At 52.8% G+C, this 7,500-nt stretch overlaps 1 non-coding gene and 3 pseudogenes across 1 annotated transcript; all 4 read left to right on the top strand.

Annotated features, from left to right (window-relative positions):
• The first annotated feature begins 947 nt into the window (after positions 1–947).
• On the top strand, positions 948–1,064 carry LOC137329412 (U2 spliceosomal RNA; annotated as a pseudogene).
• A 961-nt stretch (positions 1,065–2,025) lies between these two features.
• Positions 2,026–2,142, top strand: LOC137329669 (U2 spliceosomal RNA; annotated as a pseudogene).
• Positions 2,143–3,103: 961 nt separating this feature from the next.
• Positions 3,104–3,220, top strand: LOC137329668 (U2 spliceosomal RNA; annotated as a pseudogene).
• A 3,607-nt stretch (positions 3,221–6,827) lies between these two features.
• Positions 6,828–7,018, top strand: LOC137330720 (U2 spliceosomal RNA). The gene has a single exon (XR_010965146.1). It is a non-coding gene; the product is annotated as a U2 spliceosomal RNA (small nuclear RNA).
• The last annotated feature ends 482 nt before the right edge of the window (positions 7,019–7,500 follow it).

The following is a 7,500-nucleotide window of genomic DNA, read 5'->3' as shown; positions in this document are numbered from 1 at the left end:
AGGAAAAACAGCTCTTTCCCAGTGTCTCTGAGTGTGTGTGTGTGTGTGTGTGTGTATTATTACTGAGAATAAAGCTGATATCTCTCTCTCTCTCTCTCTCTCTCACTCAGAGCTGCTGTGGAAGGAAACCGTTTTAAAAAGACCTTTCTCAGCTCAGTGGTATTTTTTTCTTCTCCAAGGCTGAGTGCCGCTCGCACGTAGCGATATAATTCAAAGTGCAAAATAACTTGGCGTCGTTGACTTGAAACAAGCAGGGTCTGCTTCCAAATGAAAGCTGCGCTCCCGAACTGGACTGACTGTCTGTCTGTCTGTCTGTCTGTTTGTCAAGGGGTGGAAAAGGCGGCGGTGGTGGTGAGGGTGGAGCTTTACGCTCAGGAGGGGAGACTTTCTTTCAGAGGTGCCAATTAATCTGCAGCAGAAAGTCATCCCCCCCGACCGGGATTCGAAGCCCGGTCCTGACCACATGACCACCGGGGAGAGTTGCCTCAAGTCCCTGAGGGACCTGGACACGAGGCCGAATACACACGCACGCCTGCTGCACTGGCAGCAGCGACCAACAGGGGGCTGACCGGCTGATCCTTCCCTTTCACAGGCAGGCTTTTGGCCCTCGCTCAAACGACAAAGGTGTTCAGAAGGAAGTCCTGGGGGGAAGGCAGGCAGGGAGGGACGGACACAGGGAAGTCCGCACAAAACAGGTCCCCTGGAACCTCTGACCCAGAAAAACGGGTTCCTGGTGAAAGCAGTCCTGCCATTGACATGACAATGGACAGGGCCCGGCAGCTTGAGACACATCTTTCTTTCAATATGCAAGTCCTTTTTAAAAAAGTTTCCTTCCACAGCAGCTCTGAGTGAGAGAGAGAGAGAGAGAGAGAGAGAGACACTGACTCACTGACTGATACTGACACCGACACACACACACACACACACACACACACACACACACACATATTATTTATTATTATTTTTAATTGATTTTTAGAACAGGGAGATGGAATAGGGGCTTGCTCCGTCCACTCCACGCATCGACCCAGTATTGCAGTGTCTCTGGGAACGGTGCAGCTCCCCGTGGGGAGATATTCAAAAGGAAAATCAGCTCTTTCCCAGTGTCTCTGTGTGTGTGTGTGTGTGTGTGTGTGTATTATTACTGAGAATAAAGCTGATATCTCTCTCTCTCTCTCTCTCCCTCTCTCTCTCTCACTCAGAGCTGCTGTGGAAGGAAACCTTTTTAAAAAGAACTTTCTCAGCTCAGTGGTATTTTTTTCTTCTCCAAGGCTGAGTGCCGCTCGCACGTAGCGATATAATTCAAAGTGCAAAATAACTTGGCGTCGTTGACTTGAAACAAGCAGGGTCTGCTTCCAAATGAAAGCTGCGCTCCCGAACTGGACTGACTGTCTGTCTGTCTGTCTGTTTGTCAAGGGGTGGAAAAGGCGGCGGTGGTGGTGAGGGTGGAGCTTTACGCTCAGGAGGGGAGACTTTCTTTCAGAGGTGCCAATTAATCTGCAGCAGAAAGCCATCCCCCCCGACCGGGATTCGAAGCCCGGTCCTGACCACGAGACCACCGGGGAGAGTTGCCTCAAGTCCCTGAGGGACCTGGACACGAGGCCGAATACACACGCACGCCTGCTGCACTGGCAGCAGCGACCAACAGGGGGCTGACCGGCTGATCCTTCCCTTTCACAGGCAGGCTTTTGGCCCTCGCTGAAACGACAAAGGTGTTCAGAAGGAAGTCCTGGGGGGAAGGCAGGCAGGGAGGGACGGACACAGGGAAGTCCGCACAAAACAGGTCCCCTGGAACCTCTGACCCAGAAAAACGGGTTCCTGGTGAAAGCAGTCCTGCCATTGACATGACAATGGACAGGGCCCGGCAGCTTGAGACACATCTTTCTTTCAATATGCAAGTTCTTTTTAAAAAAGTTTCCTTCCACAGCAGCTCTGAGTGAGAGAGAGAGAGAGAGAGACACTGACTCACTGACTGATACTGACACCGACACACACACACACACACACACACACACACACACACATATTATTTATTATTATTTTTAATTGATTTTTAGAACAGGGAGATGGAATAGGGGCTTGCTCCGTCCACTCCACGCATCGACCCAGTATTGCAGTGTTTCTGGGAACGGTGCAGCTCCCCGTGGGGAGATATTCAAAAGGAAAATCAGCTCTTTCCCAGTGTCTCTGTGTGTGTGTGTGTGTGTGTGTGTGTATTATTACTGAGAATAAAGCTGATATCTCTCTCTCTCTCTCTCTCCCTCTCTCTCTCTCACTCAGAGCTGCTGTGGAAGGAAACCTTTTTAAAAAGAACTTTCTCAGCTCAGTGGTATTTTTTTCTTCTCCAAGGCTGAGTGCCGCTCGCACGTAGCGATATAATTCAAAGTGCAAAATAACTTGGCGTCGTTGACTTGAAACAAGCAGGGTCTGCTTCCAAATGAAAGCTGCGCTCCCGAACTGGACTGACTGTCTGTCTGTCTGTCTGTTTGTCAAGGGGTGGAAAAGGCGGCGGTGGTGGTGAGGGTGGAGCTTTACGCTCAGGAGGGGAGACTTTCTTTCAGAGGTGCCAATTAATCTGCAGCAGAAAGCCATCCCCCCCGACCGGGATTCGAAGCCCGGTCCTGACCACGAGACCACCGGGGAGAGTTGCCTCAAGTCCCTGAGGGACCTGGACACGAGGCCGAATACACACGCACGCCTGCTGCACTGGCAGCAGCGACCAACAGGGGGCTGACCGGCTGATCCTTCCCTTTCACAGGCAGGCTTTTGGCCCTCGCTGAAACGACAAAGGTGTTCAGAAGGAAGTCCTGGGGGGAAGGCAGGCAGGGAGGGACGGACACAGGGAAGTCCGCACAAAACAGGTCCCCTGGAACCTCTGACCCAGAAAAACGGGTTCCTGGTGAAAGCAGTCCTGCCATTGACATGACAATGGACAGGGCCCGGCAGCTTGAGACACATCTTTCTTTCAATATGCAAGTTCTTTTTAAAAAAGTTTCCTTCCACAGCAGCTCTGAGTGAGAGAGAGAGAGAGAGAGACACTGACTCACTGACTGATACTGACACCGACACACACACACACACACACACACACACACACACACATATTATTTATTATTATTTTTAATTGATTTTTAGAACAGGGAGATGGAATAGGGGCTTGCTCCGTCCACTCCACGCATCGACCCAGTATTGCAGTGTTTCTGGGAACGGTGCAGCTCCCCGTGGGGAGATATTCAAAAGGAAAATCAGCTCTTTCCCAGTGTCTCTGTGTGTGTGTGTGTGTGTGTGTGTGTGTGTGTGTGTGTGTGTATTATTACTGAGAATAAAGCTGATATCTCTCTCTCTCTCTCACTCAGAGCTGCTGTGGAAGGAAACCTTTTTAAAAAGAACTTTCTCAGCTCAGTGGTATTTTTTTCTTCTCCAAGGCTGAGTGCCGCTCGCACGGAGCGATATAATTCAAAGTGCAAAATAACTTGGCGTCGTTGACTTTAAACAAGCAGGGTCTGCTTCCAAATGAAAGCTGCGCTCCCGAACTGGACTGACTGTCTGTCTGTCTGTCTGTCTGTCTGTTTGTCAAGGGGAGGAAAAGGTGGCGGTGGTGGTGGTGGTGAGGGTGGAGCTTTACGCTCAGGAGGGGAGACTTTCTTTCAGAGGTGCCAATTAATCTGCAGCAGAAAGTCATCCCCCCCCAACCGGGATTCGAAGCCCGGTCCTGACCACGAGACCACCGGGGAGAGTTGCCTCAAGTCCCTGAGGGACCTGGACACGAGGCCGAATACACACGCACGCCTGCTGCACTGGCAGCAGCGACCAACAGGGGGCTGACCGGCTGATCCTTCCCTTTCACAGGCAGGCTTTTGGCCCTCGCTCAAACGACAAAGGTGTTCAGAAGGAAGTCCTGGGGGGAAGGCATGGAGGGACGGACACAGGGAAGTCCGCACAAAACAGGTCCCCTGGAACCTCTGACCCAGAAAACCGGGTTCCTGGTGAAAGCAGTCCTGCCCCGCCCTGCCATTAACATGACAATGGACAGGGCCCGGACCAGGCGCAGCGGACGGTAGCGAGCAGTCGGAGGGTGAAAATCCGCCAGTGGGTGAAAAGGAGAGCCGTGCGGTGAGAGGAGGCGGAAAGCGGTTCGCAGACTTTCGCTGTACCTCCGGCGGGCAGCGCCGCACCTCCGAGCGCTCGGTACCGTCCGCTGCGCCTCGTCCTGCCGCACGCGACCAGCCGTCCCCGGAGGAAATCGGCCTCGGCCTTCCTGAGATATCAGTCTCCAGGTGGGACAGAAAAACCGGGGGCCCCCGGCTCGCTTTCGGCGGCCCGCTAGTCGACTTCCCGTCGTGCGAACGCGATCCTTCCGGTACCCTTCGGTGCCCCTTGCCCGACTCTAGCTCCGGTGGTAAAGCGGAGTCGGTCGGTCTGACGGCCGCCGAGTTAGCAGGCGGAAAGCGGTTTGCAGCCTTTCGCTGTACCTCCGGCGGGCAGCGCCGCACCTCCGAGCGCTCGGTACCGTCCGCTGCGCCTCGTCCTGCCGCACGCGACGAGCCGTCCCTGGAGGAAATCGGCCTCGGCCCTCCTGAGATATCAGCCTCCATACGGGCGTCACAAATCAGTGGACATGGTCAGCTGCAAAGCAGTGTCATTACAACCTTTCATAAACAACAGGGCAGCACCGCACTGCACTGCACTGCACCCCACACTACATCACACTTGCCTGCCTGCCGGCCTGCCGCTGCCTACTCTCACCAGCGGACCAAAGTGAGGATAACACCCCGAAGCAAGCATCTCCCTTGCCGCCCACCAGCCCACACCAATCCCCTTGCCTGCCTCCCACAAATTCCACCAGCGAGGCAAAGTGAAAATCAACCCCCAAAAAACGCACTCCACACCGGCCATCGCCCGCTATACACCCCCCCTGGGGTGAATATTAAGCCCGAGAACACCGACTGTAACCAACCGCAGTGAAAAGTTGAAGTGGCAACTCATTAACCAGATTTACACTTGGCAACTCATAAACCAAATGAACAAAAAATCTGGTTAATGAGTTGCCCAAAATAAATCTGGTTAATGAGTTGCCACTTCAACTTTTCACTGCGGTTGGTTACAGTCGGTGTTCTCGGGCTTAATATTCACCCCGGGGGGTGGGTGATTCTGGGGGTAGTGTCCGGGAGGGTGAGCCTTTTATTCGGCAGGAGGCGTGTGGGGAAATCATCAACCTGTCAGACGATGAGTTGTCACAAACGCCATTGCTTAATGAAAGCTGCGCTCCCGAACTGGACTGACTGTCTGACTGTCTGTCTGTCCGTTTGTCAAGGGGAGGAAAAGGCGGTGGTGGTGGTGAGGGTGGAGCTTTACGCTCAGGAGGGGAGACTTTCCTTCATGCCAATTAATCTGCAGCAGAAAGTCATCCCCCCCCGACTGGGATTCGAAGCCCGGTCCTGACCACGAGACCACCGGGGAGAGCTGCCTCAAGTCCCTGAGGGACCTGGACACGAGGCCGAGGACACACGCACGCCTGCTGCACTGGCAGCAGCGACCAGCAGGGGGCTGACCGGCTGATCCTTCCCTTTCACAGGCAGGCTTTTGGCCCTCGCTCAAACGACAAAGGTGTTCAGAAGGAAGTCCTGGGGAGGAGGGAGGGAGGCAGGGAAATCAGCACAAAGCAGGTCCCCTGGAATCTCACACCTGCGTCCCAGAAAACAGGTCTCCTGGTCAAAGCAGTCCTGCCCCGTCCTGCCATTAACGTGACAATGGACAGGGCCCGGCAGCTTGAGACACATCTTTTTTTCAATATGCAAGTTCTTTTTAAAAAGGTTTCCTTCCACAGCAGCTCTGAGTAAGAGTGAGAGAGAGAGAGAGAGAGAGAGACTGACACTGACACTGACACTGACACTGACACACACACACACACACACACACACACCGTCTCCCATCCGATTGGTGGACTATGGGATTGAAAATCGAACTTTGAGTTTCAATGCAGGGGGGAGAGCGCGAACGCAGCCCCTCCCAACTACCACACGCGCGTTGTTGTTGTTGTAATATAGAACTGCAAGTTGCCGTTGTCGTGGTCGTTTCGAATCAGCACAAAGTAGGTGCCTCCCTGGAATGTCACACCTGCGTCCCAGAAAACAGGTCTCCCGGTCAAAGCAGTCCCGCCCCGCCCTGGGATTAACGTGACAATGGACAGGGCCCAGTCAGGGAGCAGCTTGAGAGACGTCTTTCAATAGGCGCTTCTGAAACATTAACGCCTTGTTTCTTCCGACAGTTTAACCAGCCTTTAACACGCCTTGTGTTTTTATTTCCCATTTCCAGCCAGCCAGCCAGCCAGCCAGCCAGCCAGCCAGCCGAGCCGAGCCAGCATCTGCAGTATTTTTTTTGATTGGTCTTGCCTGCCGTGGAATGAATGTTTCAACACGAGCTGCTGATTGTCAGCACCTCACCTCTTTCTCAATTGGCCGTTGCAATCTCACTCGCTCGCTCATTGTGAGACACGTCACGTCACTAGTTTTACTCAAAGAGGTTTCCTTCCACGGCAGTTCGTTAGTGACTGAGACTGACTGACGGAGGTCCGTTGAGACACAACCCTCCCCCATCTGATTGGTGGCCTACTGGCAAATTTACCAATCTGTCAAGCAATCCTGGCAAGAAAGGAAAAAACGGCAACTTCTTTAAACTCATCCACTGTTGCAATTAGAAATGGTGGCAAAAAATGTGGCCAGAGTAGGAGAGAACGGCAGTGCTTCGAGACTGCTTTCAACACCGGCAGCCAGAGAACAAAGAGGGAGGGCAAACAGGACCCGAGATCAATTCGCATCGAGCGCGGTATCGCTTCTCGGCCTTTTGGCTAAGATCAAGTGTAGTATCTGTTCTTATCAGTTTAATATCTGATACGTCCCCTATCTGGGGACCATATATTAAATTGATTTTTGGAACAGGGAGATGGACTAGGGGCTTGCTCCGTCCACTCCACGCATCGACCCAGTATTGCAGTGTCTCTGGGAACGGTGCAGCTCCCTGTGGGGAGATATTCAAAAGGAAAAACAGCTCTTTCCCAGTGTCTCTGTGTGTGTGTGTGTGTGTGTGTGTGTGTGTGTGTTTTATTACTGAGAATAAAGCTGATATCTCTCTCTCTCTCTCTCTCTCTCTCTCTCTTACACTCAGAGCTGCTGTGGAAGGAAACCGTTTTAAAAAGAACTTTCTCAGCTCAGTGGTATTTTTTTCTTCTCCAAGGCTGAGTGCCGCTCGCACGGAGCGATATAATTCAAAGTGCAAAATAACTTGGCGTCGTTGACTTGAAACAAGCAGGGTCTGCTTCCAAATGAAAGCTGCGCTCCCGAACTGGACTGACTGTCTGTCTGTCTGTCTGTCTGTTTGTCAAGGGGTGGAAAAGGCGGCGGTGGTGGTGAGGGTGGAGCTTTACGCTCAGGAGGGGAGACTTTCTTTCAGAGGTGCCAATTAATCTGCAGCAGAAAGTCATCCCCCCCGACCGGGATTCGA

This window comes from Heptranchias perlo, chromosome 12 (genome assembly GCF_035084215.1).
Source record: "Heptranchias perlo isolate sHepPer1 chromosome 12, sHepPer1.hap1, whole genome shotgun sequence".
Taxonomy (NCBI): domain Eukaryota; kingdom Metazoa; phylum Chordata; class Chondrichthyes; order Hexanchiformes; family Hexanchidae; genus Heptranchias; species Heptranchias perlo.
Note: the sequence above shows the minus strand (reverse complement) of the source record. Positions and strands in the feature narration are given on the sequence as shown.